The sequence below is a fragment of the Chrysemys picta genome, chromosome 2 (genome assembly GCF_011386835.1).
Source record: "Chrysemys picta bellii isolate R12L10 chromosome 2, ASM1138683v2, whole genome shotgun sequence".
In the NCBI taxonomy this organism is placed as follows: Eukaryota; Metazoa; Chordata; order Testudines; family Emydidae; genus Chrysemys; species Chrysemys picta.
In genome coordinates, this window is record NC_088792.1 from 50,659,428 (window position 1) to 50,674,010 (window position 14,583).

General features: G+C 39.6%; 1 long non-coding RNA gene across 2 annotated transcripts in view; it reads right to left on the minus strand.

Annotated features, from left to right (window-relative positions):
• Positions 1-704: 704 nt before the first annotated feature.
• LOC135981299 (uncharacterized) overlaps positions 705-14,583 on the minus strand; it is a 57,659-nt gene continuing 43,780 nt past the window's right edge. For both annotated transcript variants that reach the window (XR_010598261.1, XR_010598260.1), the window contains one exon: positions 705-3,189. This is a non-coding gene — a long non-coding RNA (uncharacterized LOC135981299). The remainder of the gene's footprint in view (positions 3,190-14,583) is intronic.

Here is a 14,583-nt window from a genome sequence, read left to right on the forward strand (position 1 = left end):
CCACCTGATTAAGGGACTGACACAATAAGGGCCGTACTCCATGTGGGCCCATCACTCCTTCTAGCAACCAGAATGCAATCCAGGAGGGCCAGGCAGCAGTGGGAATGTCTTACTTGCTCTTATACCCCTGAAGAGTCACTTCTGGATCAGCTACACTCTGGCCCTGTGTCAGATCAATCAGTCTTTACTATATTTGCTTTCTTATCATGGTAAGCCTTGTACACCTCTACCCCAATATAACACTGTTCTCGGGAGCCAAAAAATCTTACTGCATTATGGGTGAAACCGCGTTATATCGCTTTGATCCGCCGGAGTGTGCAGCCCCGCCCCCTCCTTCCCCTCCCCCCCCCCCCCCCCCGAGCACTGCTTTACTGCGTTATATCTGAATTCATGTTATATCGGGTCGCATTATATCGGGGTAGAGGTGTACTTGGAAATTTTTGTTCCTGTTGCTGAGCCTGTGTCAGGCAGAGGGAGGGCAGGGACTATTAGAGCAGGCAGAGTTCAGCTCCATTTTTCTTCTCTTTTATGCTCAGTGCCGTTTTTGGTACTCCAGCTAAAGAAAAGCAGTGTTGATTCTTTCTCAGAATGGTGCTTCCCACTGCTACCCTGGGCAATACAGAACATCCTGATCTAGCAAGAGCTGGTTAGGGATATTTTTAGTGCCCTGAGAGGGAAAAAAACCAACAAACTACTGCAGGTTTAACAGTAATTGCTTTAATGAGGTAAAACCCTTTAGAATGCAAACATGCTTGACAATATAAAGAGAAACAATCAAAAAGAAAGTGTTTTATACAGGCTGCTTTAAGAGAAGGTAGTAAAAACCATTGTGCCACACACACAGTTGCATAAACACTCTCAGAATGGAAGGCGTTTCTGAGCGAGCAGAACTCTGAACATGTAATTGCTCTCACTATTCTTACTTTCAGTACAGAGCATTGCAATCAAAACTGAATCTGGATCCTAATTTTTAAATAAAAAAATCGTTTTTCAGTCATGCTGTAGAAAAGAGAATGAAATACAGTCTTTCTCCTTGAATGCTATTTTATTGCTTAAAACGTCTAAGGCATTATATTAATATAATAACACCTGGCTCTTATTTTGCACTTCTTATCTGGAGATCTCAAAGCACTTTACAAAGGAAGTCAGTATCATTATTTCCACTTTATAGGTGGAAGGTAAATATGCTACCGTGAGACCAAAATGATGGACAGTTCTTCATGCTTGCTACTGGATCTGATCCAAAGCCCAGTGAAAGTCTTTCCAGTTACTTCAGTGTTCTTTGGGCCAGGAGATGTAGCATTCAAATGTCGTCGTTTTTTCATTCATGAATCTGTTACCACAAACCCAATAAACACAGAGACGCAATAGCAGTAAATATCAAACATTCTGATTAGTAAGCTGCAGAGCACAAGAATGCAAAAGGGCATGATGTTTGCAATGCTTAAAAAAGTTAATTACACTCATGAAGCATTAATGTGAATATTCTTTGATGTGTCGGGAGGTCATTCTCTGCATCTAGTGAATTCTGATATATACTCTTATATTCAGTGCATCAGTGCCATTTGGACCAGAGTAGTTTGTACATGGTCAGAGACAGGTAAACTCATTTGCCTCTTTCCTCTCTTGACTTTTCTTCTAAGAAAAGTATAGAATTGTCAATGCGGTACTGTGCACATAAATCAAATGACAAGTATGAAAGTTCCAGGGAACATGGCTTTCTCATGCATGAATATGAATGAGCAAGGTTAACTTAATTAATGTTTGCATGTATTTCACTGGCTGTGTAAGTGGCTGTACAATTTATGTAGTATGGGCCTTATTGTGCCAGTCGTTTGTAAGTAGGACTCGCCGCAGAAATCAAGGAGGAGTTCTGGTTCCAAACAAATGGTACAACCTGGCAGTAAATTTAACTTTATTGGCTCATGTTCATTCTTATTTTTAACAGTAATTTAAAAAAGAAGCCGCTCCTGTATAACACATAGTAGCAGTGTGAGGGGGTTTCTATTCTATAGGCCTGTGCTTGTCCTCTAACCTACAATAATTGGCACTTTTGCCTTTGGACTCTGCTTTAGTGCTGAATTCCACCTAATAAATAAGTGCTGTAGGTTGGGATTCGCAAAGGTATTTAAGCACCTAACTCCCATTGATTTTAATGGTAGTGAGGCACCTAAGTACCTTTGTGAAACCCACACGTGGTTATGTTCATTATTATCATCATTACAACAACCAGCCAACATGGTAGTATCTTTCATCAAAAGGGTGCTACTAACTGTGCACTGTTCTTGGGATCATTATTCCATTATTGATTTATATCACTGCTGCCCTCCTGCAGGTTGTTCCTGAAACTATGGAATTTGGTAAGAAGCATGACCTTATTTCCCTCCCTTCCAGAATTAAGTTATCCACTAAATTCCATCCCAATGCATTAGATTAGGGTGTCCAGGAGACCAGCAAAAAGCTCAGTTATGTACACCAATTTAAGAGTAACCCATCACTTGTGTTGAGAGATCAGGTCTTCATGTAAACAAAATTCTGTCCGTTCATAATTAGAGGCTTATTTTCTAACCCATGACAGGAATGGACTCCCCTATCACCCAGTCACATCATGACTGGGGGCCATGATTTCCCAATCACCAGTTGATTACATTTTACCAATTTATCTGACTATCTTACACCAACCAACTACTCGTTACTATTAATAAATTGTTAGCTGGCATCCTTCACCCTTAACAGTGCTGAAAACAATGCAAGCCAAGAGAACATAGTCAAGAGGAATAGATATGTATCCGATTGCCAAAACAGCATGGTGCTCGCTCTCTCTCTCGCTCTCTAATTTGTGGTTTGTTCACTGCAAGGTCAAGTATAGTTTCTAATCTCCCAGTGTATGATCTCTGGACCCCAATGGGAAAAGTACAAATCAGAACAACTTGGATTCTGGAAGTTCCGTAGTGCCATCCAGTCCTACTTTACTTTAACCAATGGCTTGAAGCTGGTTCTGGATGATGGTGGAAACTGCTTGTGCTGCATGATGAGGGTCATAACACATAATCCTGGTCCTTTCCTAGGTGATCCATATTATGCCTTCATCGTATTCCAGCTGCGAGCCCAGCCTCTTGGTGGACCAGGAATTTCGAAGCTCAGAAAACAATTCTATGGTCAGCAGTCCAAACACTCCAAGGGAATTCCCTGTAGAATAAAATATAGTAGAACAATTAGAAAGGTAAATCTGTAATTTACAGTCACAAAGCCTTTGCCACATCCTGGCCAGGACAGACTCCACCATCAAAAGCAGCAGTACACCACATTTCTGTGTTACCCACACTTCTGCCTGCCTGGTGAACTCCCTAAGCATGTTAATGAAGGCAGTGCTTGACTGAGGCAGAGGAAGGAGGTCATAGAAACTCTGGAGCAGCTACAGATGCTCTGGCATGGTATTCTGCCCCTCCATCCCTACTCTCCATGTATCATGATGAAGGCAGACAGGTGAGCTGAATCTTTGACAGCAATAAACACAAAGCCCTGTGGAGCAGAATGGCTGCTGAAGACTCTCCTAAGGAACTTGGAGTGCTGAGTTGCCTCCCAGGAGTCAGGGCCACTGTTAGCACCAACAATTACATCCCACGAGTGTCTCTGAGCAGCACTCTTGCAAACCAAGATACACTGATGATTAGTAGCACATGAAAGTGCTGGCAGCACTTATCAAATTGTGTGAGGGACTCCAGGAGTGACCAGAGAAAGTGTGGGACAAGCAGTGGAACCCAGAGCCAGGAGCAAAAGGCATGGTGCCTTAAGACTTCCATAAAGTTAGACCAGCCAATGGAAAGACCATCTTAGTCCTTCTCTATAATGAATGCCAGTCAGAGGCAAGCTGGTCACGCCTTTCAGTCCACAATGGTCCTGGGACACATCAGGGGAAAACAAAGGCAGCCATTGCCATATGCAAGCTTGGCTCAGCTGGTGGGCCAGTTGTATTCAGATTTCTGGCAGTGACCCATCATGTTACCCTACTGAGTGATTAGCTTTATTTAGGGCCTTGAAGTTGCATGAAATGAAGCAGACTTTAATTCCTCAAGTCTTATTCATTGTTTGTGTTGTTAATTACGTATTTTAAATAGTAGATACAATATTGTTTTCTGGAAATACACAGAAGAAAAAAGCCAAATGCCTGATTTTGCTCTGCATGACACAATATAGTGAATACAATTTTTAACATTTGTAACTCCCCTCTAGATAAAAGAAAATACACTGAGATTCCACATTGCATAATCTCTATAACAGGTGATTTACAAAGTATTGCAGGCCAGATCCTTGGCAGGTGTATGTCGGCATAGCTCCAGTGACATCAATGGAGCAATGCCAATTGAGAACAGCTGAAGAGCTGGCCCTGTATCTTTATTTTTAACACATTTGTCTCTGTTAAAGTTGCTGACAGAATGAAAGAAGACGGCAGACTCGTTAGAGGAAATGTAGCCCAAGTGTAGTTTACTTCTCACGTTATTTGGAAGCCATTCCACATGAACCATCTTAATGATGGGTTTTCCTGGACAGAGACACTTATTAGTAGCAGTTAATGTTAACAGATTGGAAGAATGCCTGAAGATGATGGATGTGCTTTCTGAGAATATAGGTTTCTGGTCATTTTCCATGGCAGCTGTAAACTTAAAAATAATGTCCGGTTAATCAATGGGTAAAGAACAGAATTTTCAGATCTGATACATCTGCTGACTTGTTCATTAATCATTTGTACTGAATATCCTTGTTTGCTATGGTAAATTGAGTCACAGTGGATCTGACAGCAATCGCCCCACTTATTCTAAAATCTGCACCATGTCAACACCCTCTGGAAGAGGTGTGCTTTGGCACAGAATGAAGATGTTTATCAAATGCTAAAATTCCTCCCATGCTACAGTACCATATTTCCCAGCAGACTTTGGCCTAAAATAAAGCATTGAACTTTGAGGAAATAATTTATTTATCTAAGCCTTTTCCTCAGAAGCATACCAGTAAGTCGCTGTTTGGCCATGAATTTAAAAAACAGCAAATTAAATCAGATTGAAATGGCACAGTCTTGCACTCAGAAATATCCTGGGGATTTCTGACATTCTCTGGAGAATTTGGAATTCATGGGCCAGATCCTCTGCTTGTATAAATTGGCATAGCTCCATTGAAGTCAATGGAACTATACTGATTTATCCCCTTGGAAGATCTGGCTAATACTGCGCTCTTCATAAGTTATTTCAGTGTTTGAGGTCTATGTAAATCTTGATTCTATTGACTCCGTTTTCTGTAACCTAACTTGTCAGATCGCAGTATGTGTGAGAATGTCCCACAATGGAAACTACTTACAGAAAATGTTGCAATAAAGCCATGTCATGCGTATTGTATGGCTGAAGTATGCTTTAGGTTTTAAAAAAGAAACAATTAGGATATTGCCAATTTTTAGAACAAAATTTTCATATCTTGGCTTTGCATTTCTTGGTTATACATTTGTGGCTCCTTCAGATAAATTTTTTGGATAATTTCCTAATACAAATACATTAATTACATAGTAGTTACACAATGTAATTGCAACATAATTAATTTGTACATGTTATTACCATTAATTTATATAATCAGATTAACTAAGTGACTGAATTACTTAGCATTACTGTTTTAGTCTGATATTTAATGTATTTTTAGAATCTAAGTACAAAGTACACCTCTACCCCGATATAACGCTGTTCTCGGGAGCCAAAAAATCTTACCACGTTATAGGTGAAACCGCGTTATATTGAACTTGCTTTGATCCACCGTAGTGTGCATCCCCTCACCCCCAGGAGCACTGCATTACCACGTTATATCCGAATTCATGTTATATCGGGTTGTGTTATATCGAGGTAGAGGTGTACCTTCAAAGTAATACTTATTGATACATATATCTACTCCAAAATCAGCAAGTTTACTTCAGGGCTGAATGACTTGTGTGTATTGCCAGAGTTTAGCATGTAATACATTTTTTTTTTATCTTGGTATATTTAACATACTAAAGACACAATTTAATGGAAGTCAATTTCCCTGTAGTTATGTTATAGTTACAGTGGTAATATATGTTTCATTCAGTTATGTAGCTTGAAGCATACCAACAACATAGATCTCTTGGTGTTCAGTCTATGTCATTTTTGCATCTACAATGCATCAGCTTTTAGCATGAGATATTCAGGCAGCTTTGAAAGTCTAAGCCTTAATCTATAATGTAATAGTGTCTTTGTTTCTGAATATAATTAACGTTTTTTCTTTTGTTTTGTTTGTTTTTTACATTTTGCTGGTTATATTTGTGACGATGTATCCCATAATGCTTTATGGGATTATGATATAACTGGAGTATGTTTTATGCTACACGTGCCATGTAACATATCTCTGTAAAGGTTATGGTCTACTGAATCTATTCATCCCATTTGTACACATATATCATTTTTTGATAACTTGAAGTTATGAATATTGGCTGTATACTTGCTTGATTTCTAAGGAAGCTTTGTAAGGCATTTGGTCAGCTTCTTTAGAAATGAATTCACAAAGTTAAGTGCCCAGTCAAGAAGCACTTAAGGAACACTGCATCTTGGAATGCTCCAATCCACATGCAAAGTCTTCCTGGAGACATACAAGATACCATGTGGGCAATGGCTTCTGCCTGTAAAAACTGTGAGTCATGCATGGATATGTGACTTGACCAGGTGATTCCAGAAATCCATCTTGGAGATGGACTTTACATAGGAGAGAGGAGGGGCTCTCCACCCACAAGAGAAAGTTTATTTAAGCCCGTGGGAGACGCCTCCATTTTGTCTTCAGCTGTCTAAAGAGAGAGCCTCTCCACCCCAATGATATCTGAAAAAAACTGGAACAAAGAACAATAACCACAGGGGGTATGAGTGATTGCTGGACCCAGACTAGAAGGAGACTAGTCTGTAAAACGAAGCTTACTGGTGAGGTTTTTATCTGTACTCAGTTGTATTACTGTATTAGACTTAGATTTGCAGATTTTATTTTATTTGGTAATTCACTTTGTTCTGTCTGTTACTACTTGGAATCACTTAGATCCTACTTTCTGTATTTAATAAAATCACTTTTACTTATTAATTAACCCAGAGTATTTATTAATACCTGGGGGGAAGAGGGGACGGCTATGCATATCTCTCTATCAGTGTTATAGAGGGCGAACAATGTATGAGTTTACCATGTATAAGCTTTATACAGGGTAAAATGGATTTATTTGGGTTTAGACCCCACTGGGAGTTGGGCATCTGAGTGTTAAAGATAAGAACACTTCTGTAAGCTGCTTTCAGTCAAGCCTACAGCTGTGAGAGGATGTGGTTCAGACCTGGGTCTGGGTTTGCAGCAGGCTAGTGGGTCTGGCTCAAACCAGGCAGGGCACTGAAGTCCTAAGCTGACAGGGCAGGAAAGCAGGGGCAGAAGTAGTCTTGGCACATTAGGTGGCCACTCCCAAGAGGGTTTCTGTGATCTAACCCATCACAATATTAACACATGTTTTTGCTTAAACATCTGTGACAGAATTTAATTCATAATTCATTTTATGCAATTATTTATTTAGATTTATAAGAACCTCTGCGGGTGCCAACCTTATGCTCTGGGAGCCCATATAAATTAATATGTACAATACAAAACACAGCTTAACAGGCTGTTCATTGTTTTGACCTGGAAAAGGGAGAAGTGCCAGAGACTGCTCTTGCTATTGGTTTTATGCTCAGATAGTTCTAGTGATGGACAGCATCTACCCTAAGGTAGAATGATCCACTTGGCCACATATAATTATAGAAAATATACCAGTTGAAAGTCAAACTCCAAAGACAAGTTTCTCTCTGGCATTAGGGCTGCTTAGAATTACTTTGATTCAAAACTTCCTTAAATCCATTGTGCCTGGCTGCAGGAGAATCATACCAACATAGCAGGACTTCAAGGAAGGAGAAGAGCATATTTGGACACAAACTGTCTAACCTAGTGAGGAGGGCTTTAAACTAGGTTCGATGGGGGCAGGAGATAAAAGCCTACTACCACAGAGACCTGGAAGAAAAGTTGGAATCTGGGGGGAGCCCTGTCCGTTATAGCAGGGACAAGGGAGGGAAGAGAGAACATAGGGAGGAAATCAAATCATTATCTTAGATGTCTGTATACTAATGTGAGAAGTATGGGGAATAAGCAGAATGAACTTGAATTCCTAGTTAATAAACACAACTATGACATAGTTGGCATCACAGAGACTTGGTGGGATAATAAGCATGACTAGAATATTGGTATAGAAGGGTACAGCTTGCTCGGGAAGGACAGGCAGAGAAAAAGGGGAGGAGGTCTTGCCCTATATATTAAAAATGAATCTGCTTGGATGGAGGTTAAGATGGAAATAGGAGACAGACTTGTTGAAGGTTTCTGGATAAGGATAAAAGGGGTAAAAAAAACAAGGGGAATGTCATGGTAGGGGGTTTACTACAGACCACCTAACCAGGAAGAAGAGGTGGATGAGGCTTTTTTTAAACAACTAACAAAATCATCCAAAGCACAGGACTTGGTGGTGATGGGGGATTTCTACTACCCAAACATCTGTTGGGAAAATAACACAGCAGGGCACAGATTATCCAACAAGTTCTTGGAATGTATTGGAGACAATTTTTTTAGTTCAGAAAGTGGAGAAAGCTACTAGGGAGAGGCTGTCCTAGATTTGATTTTGACAAATAGGGAGGAACTGGTTGAGAATTTGAAAGTGGAAGGCAGCTTGGGTGAAAATGATCATGAAATGGTAGAGTTCATGATTCTAATGAATGGTAGGAGGAAAACAGCACAATAAAGATAATGGATTTCAAGAAGTCAGACTTTAGCAAACTCAGGGAGCTGGTAGGTAAGATCCCATGGGAAGCAAGGCTAAGGGGCAAAACAATTGAAGACAGTTGGCAGTTTTTCAAAAAGACATTAATAAAGGCACAAGAGCAAACTGTCCCACTGTGTAGGAAAGATAGGAAGTATGGCAAGAAACCATCCTGGGTTAACCAGGAAATCTTCGATTATCTGAAACTCAAAAAAAGAGTCCTACAAAAAGTAGAAACTAGGTCAAATTACAAAGGATGAATATAAACAAATAACACAAGTATGTAGGGACAAAATTAGAAAGGCCAAGGCACAAAACAAGATTAAACTAGCTAAAGACATAAAAGGTAACAAGAAAACACTCTACAAATACATTAGAAGCAAGAGAAAGACCAAGGACGGAGTAGGCCCATTACTCATTGAGGGGAGAAAAACAATAACAGAAAATGTGGAAATGGCAGAAGTATTAAATGACTTTTTTGTTTCAGTTTTCACCAAAAAGGTTAGTACTGTAGTGATTGGACAGCTAACATAGTGAATGTCAGGGATTGGGGACTGGGGAATGCAGTGATTTATTTGGGGTTTGGTCCTGTTTTGATCATGGCGTTGGACTAGATGACCTCCTGAGGTCCCTTCCAACCCTGATATTCTATGATTCTATGAAAATGAAATAGGATCAGAGGCTAAAATATGGAAAGAACAAGTTAAAAATTACTTAGACATGTTAGATGTCATCAAGTTAACAGGGCCTGATGAAATACGTCCTAGAATACTCAAGGAGCTGACTGAGGAGATATCTGAGCCATTAGCGATTATCTTTGAAAATTCATGGAAGAAGTGAGAGATTCCAGAGGACTGGAAAGGGGCAAATATAGTGCCAAATCTATGAAAAGGGAAATAAGGACAACCCAGGGAATTAGAGACCAGACAGTTTATCTTCAGTACGCAGAAAGATAATGGAGCAAATAATTAAACAATCAATTTGCAAACACCTAAAAGATAATAAGGTGATAAGTAAAAGTCAGCATGGATTTGTCGAGAACAAATCTTGTCAAACCAACCTAATAGTTTTCTTTGACAGGGTAACAAGCCTTGTGGATAGGAAGGAAGTGTAGATGTGGTATATCTTGACTCTAGTAAGGCTTTTGATACTGTCTCGCATGACCTTCTCATAAACAAACTAGGGAGATACAATCTAGATGGAGCTACTATAAAGTGGGTGCATAACTGGCTGAAAACTGTTCCAGGGGTAGGAGCTACTATAAGGTGGGTGCATAACTGACTGGAAACTGTTCTGGGGGTAGTAATCAGTGGTTCACAGTCAAGCTGGAATGACATATCAAGTGTGGTCCCACAGGCATCAGTTCTTTGTCCAATTCTGCTCAATATCTTCATCAATGATTTAGATAATGGCATAGAGAGTACACTTATAAAATTTGCAGATGATACTAAGCTGGAAGGAGTTGCAAGTGCTTTGGAGGATAGGATTAAAATTCAAAATGATTTGGACCAACAGGAGAAATGGTCAGAAGTAAATAGGATGAAATTCAATAAGAATAAATGCAAAGTACTCCACTTAGGAAGGAACAATCAGTTGCACACCTACAAAATGGGAAATGACTGCCTAGGAAGGAGTACTACGGAAAGGGATCAGGGAATCATACTGAATCACAAGTTAAATATAGTGTAACACTATTGCAAAAAAAGCAAACATAATTCTGGGATGTTTTAGCAGGAGTGTTGTAAGCAAGACACAAGAAGTAATTCTTCCACTCTTCTATGCACCGATTAGGTTTCAGCTGGAGTATTGTGTTCAGTTCTGGGTGCCACATTTCAGAAAAGATGTGGACAAATTGGAGAAAGTCTAAAGAAGAGCAATGAAAATTATTAAAGGTCTGGAAAACATGACCTATGAGGGAAGATTGAAAAAAATGGGTTTGTTTAGTCTGGAGAAGAGGAGTTTGAGAGGGGACATGGTAACAGTTTTCAAGTACATAAAAGGTTGTTACAAGGAGGCGGGAGAAAAAATTTTCTCCTTTACCTCTGAGGATAGGACAAGAAGCAATGGGTTTAAATTGCAACAAATGGGGTTTAGGTTGCACATTAGGAAAAACTTTGTAACTGTCAGGGTGGTTAAGCTCTGGAATAAATTGCCTAGGAAGGTTGTGGAATCTCCATAATTGGAGATTTTTAAGAGCAGATTAGACAAGCACCTGTCAGGGATGGTCTACATAATACTTAGTCCTGCCATGAGTGCAGGAGATTGGACTAGATGACCACTCAAGGTCCCTTCCAGTCCTACAATTCCATGATTCTATGACTTCGGTGGCAGAGAACCACCACAGTGATTCCCATGCTTCCCCCAGCCCTGGCTGATTCTAGTTCCGGTTCCACATGAAAGGGAAAGTGGCACCCATAAAGTTCAGACTGCTATAGTTTGTGTTGAGGTACCCACCCAGTCCAGAACAGTCCCAGCATGGGGGGAAGCATAAAGCTGACTAAAGGCAAGTTTGTATCATCACCCTAATCTGCACCAAATGCTCCACAGCCAGAGCTGATAACCCAGGGCCCTGGCAAATATTTATTTCATCCAAACACTTTCAAGACTGGTATGAAAATGGTTTGGAACATTTTTCCCAACCAGAAAGTCCTGTTGTAATAATAATAGTTAAAAATAATATTTCTGGATATGATAGGAATGTAGCCACTATTTAAAAAAATCAGAATATTCAGATCTAGGTAAATAAATATATCCACAAACGTTTGGATTGACAGATCATTTTGATCATCTCAGAACAGAGGGTTAGATTAATACAACCTGCAAGAATGACCATGAAAATTTACTATATTATACAAAATCTACTAACCTCCTCCTATACTGTGATTAATTATAATGAAAAAGATGTCAATATTTTACTCATCTGTCAAAAAAATTACATGCCTGGGGTAAGTGAGCAACTAGAATTTTGCAAGGCTGGATAAAATGTGGACTTCACTTCTTATTTTTTTCCACACTATTATTTGTTAAGAACTGTCTTCCAAGGAGGTGGATTATTACTGTATGATCCCACCCGCAGGGTTGTTATGAAGCAAGAAGTTTATCAGAAGTTTAAATAGTGCAACAAAGTATAGGTGACAGTTTGTCATGCAACACTGCAGAATGTAAGATAGCTATCAGCTGCGGTGTCTTTGTTATACATAATCCTGAGGTGAGATTCAGTCAAGGAAGAGAACTAATCTTAATTTAGAAAACCCTATTATGAAAATATTACCAGCATATATTTATTGAATTACACAGTGGTATAAAAAATATGCCTCAATGCTAAATTTAGAACAGTTTGTACCACAGTAATACCTTCAGACTTGTCCTGCTTCTGTCAAAAATGACAACTACATAATTAAACACTAGCACCCTTCACAACTCCTACTTTGAAAAATATTATGTTTTATCTGCTGCAAACTTGATCAGCCAGATTCTCATCTCAGTTATGATGTCATAAATCTGGAGTTAATCCATTCACTCCAGATTTATACCAGTGTAACTAAAAGCAGGATCTGGTTATTTGCTTTTATATGGCTAGAATGAACAATTCTGCCACCAGATTTAGAACTAAATAGCATCTTTTAGTTAGTTCTGAAACTTCTGAAACAATTCTGTCACTGGATGTAGAACTAAATAGCATCTTTCCGTGAGTTCTGAAACTTTTGGCAAAGTCATATGATTACAATATCATTTTGACATCAGATGCTCTGTTGCTTCTATGTAGAATTACTGTGATGCCTGACCAGTGAACACTGTAGCTTTTGTATAGGTATTAAGCATCCCATCTTCAGGCACAAGGAGCACTGGCCTGAAGATGAGACCTTGAAGAGCACACGCAGTTAAAGATTGCACAGAAGACATTAGACATTATGTGGTTGACAGCTACTTACAATAGCAATTAAAATGACGTGATTCCAATCACATGACAGTTTAATACAGCAAATCCCCAGCCAAACAATGTATCACTTTGATTAATGGGTGCAGCAACCTTTTTTGAATTTTATAGATATACATCTATACTATTGTCTAGGAAATCAATGAAGACTAAGGCCCTGCAACCAGATCTACTAGTATAGACCTGATTGCAGAATCAGAGCCTAAATATGGTCTCTGTGTTTTTTAATTGTGTTCAATATACTAATTACAAATATTTATTTTAGCACACGATCATATGTTTTCATAGATGTTTCTTCCACCTGAATATTTCTAGCTGCAAATATCTTAGCTAGTGCTTAAGCCAATGGTTTTAGTGAAGACCCTAGAAGGTATCTTCTGACGAATCAAAATGATTCACCCCAAAGTCTATATTCTGGAAATACCAGCCCTGGCCACACTAGGGCTCCTATAAAATGCTGAGCACGCTGAACTACTGCTGAAGTCAATGTGTCCATGGGAATAGAGGCCATAACCAGAGTATAAGGAAGAAGCCAAGGAACTCCCATTCCTAGTAGCATTATCCCACTTCATTGCAATTCTAACCGGTGTAAAAAAAAGGACTGCGTTAATGATTTTTAAATTAGCACTACCATCCTGCTACTGGAGGATTCCCAAAGAACAGTGTATATCCAGTGGTAGCTCAGCCAGTAGGTAATTATATTGCCAATGCTGCCAGGAAGAGACCTGCAAAGAGCATTGAACAAGAAACCATCCACGTCTGGCCAGGGATTCCAGGGTTTCCCAGGGGTTGCCAGCCTCCACTTATTTTTTGGCCCTGCCTCTTGTTACCTTGTTCCCTGGACCCACCTCAGGGTGCAGCCCTAAAAGCTGAACTGTAAAAGCTGTATAAGAGATTGTTTCCTTCTGTATACTTTGAAGCAAAAAGGCAGCAAAGAGTCCTGTTTTTCCACTGTGTAAAGAAATAATGCTATACATTTGCTGGAAGGTTTGTTTCTGCTACTGTAGTTATTAAAAGCAAAACAAAACAAAAGCCACACTTTTTGGCTCTGGCATGTTCACCATGATCACAACCTCTGAGCTGGAAGACAGTTGTCACTTCTGAGCATGACTGTAGTGAATATAGTTCTGCTCCCATTGTAGCCACAGCCATTTTGTAGGAATGCAATGAAAAGTGCAGATATAATTAAGCTAATGCAAAGGTTTTGTCAATGGTATCTGCCATCTGCAACAGTCCATTCTTCTGTATTTGTTATTTAGATTAACTTCATTGGTCCAAGAGAATATGCAGTGTTGTTGTAGCTGTGTTGGTCCCAGGGTATTAAAAAGACAAGGTGGGTGAGGTAATATCTTTCATTGAACCAACTTCTGTTGATGAAAGAGAGAAGTTTTCAAGCTTACAGAGAGCTCTTCTTCAGGTCTGGGAAACTTACTCAGAGGGTCACACCTAAATACAAGTTGGAAAGTAATACGAAGTAGTGAAAACATATCTCAAGGGACCATTCATGGTGAAGTGGCCAGTTAACATCCCTCCAGTCATAAGGAGGAAAGGAAGGGAAGAGGGGGAGCTGCTAAGGGGGCAGCTATGCCATCATTGTCAGGATGTTGCTGTATACAGAGGTGACATCCATGGTGGCAAGGAAGATGTTCTGAGGGAGGTTGTCAATGCTGCGGAGTTTGTGGAAAAAGTTGGTTGTGTCCTGGAAGAAGCTGGCCCTATGTGTGGTGAGTGGTTTGAAGATTTTTTTTTTTTGAGTCCCAATATATAACTGCCTGCCTCAAATATTTATAAG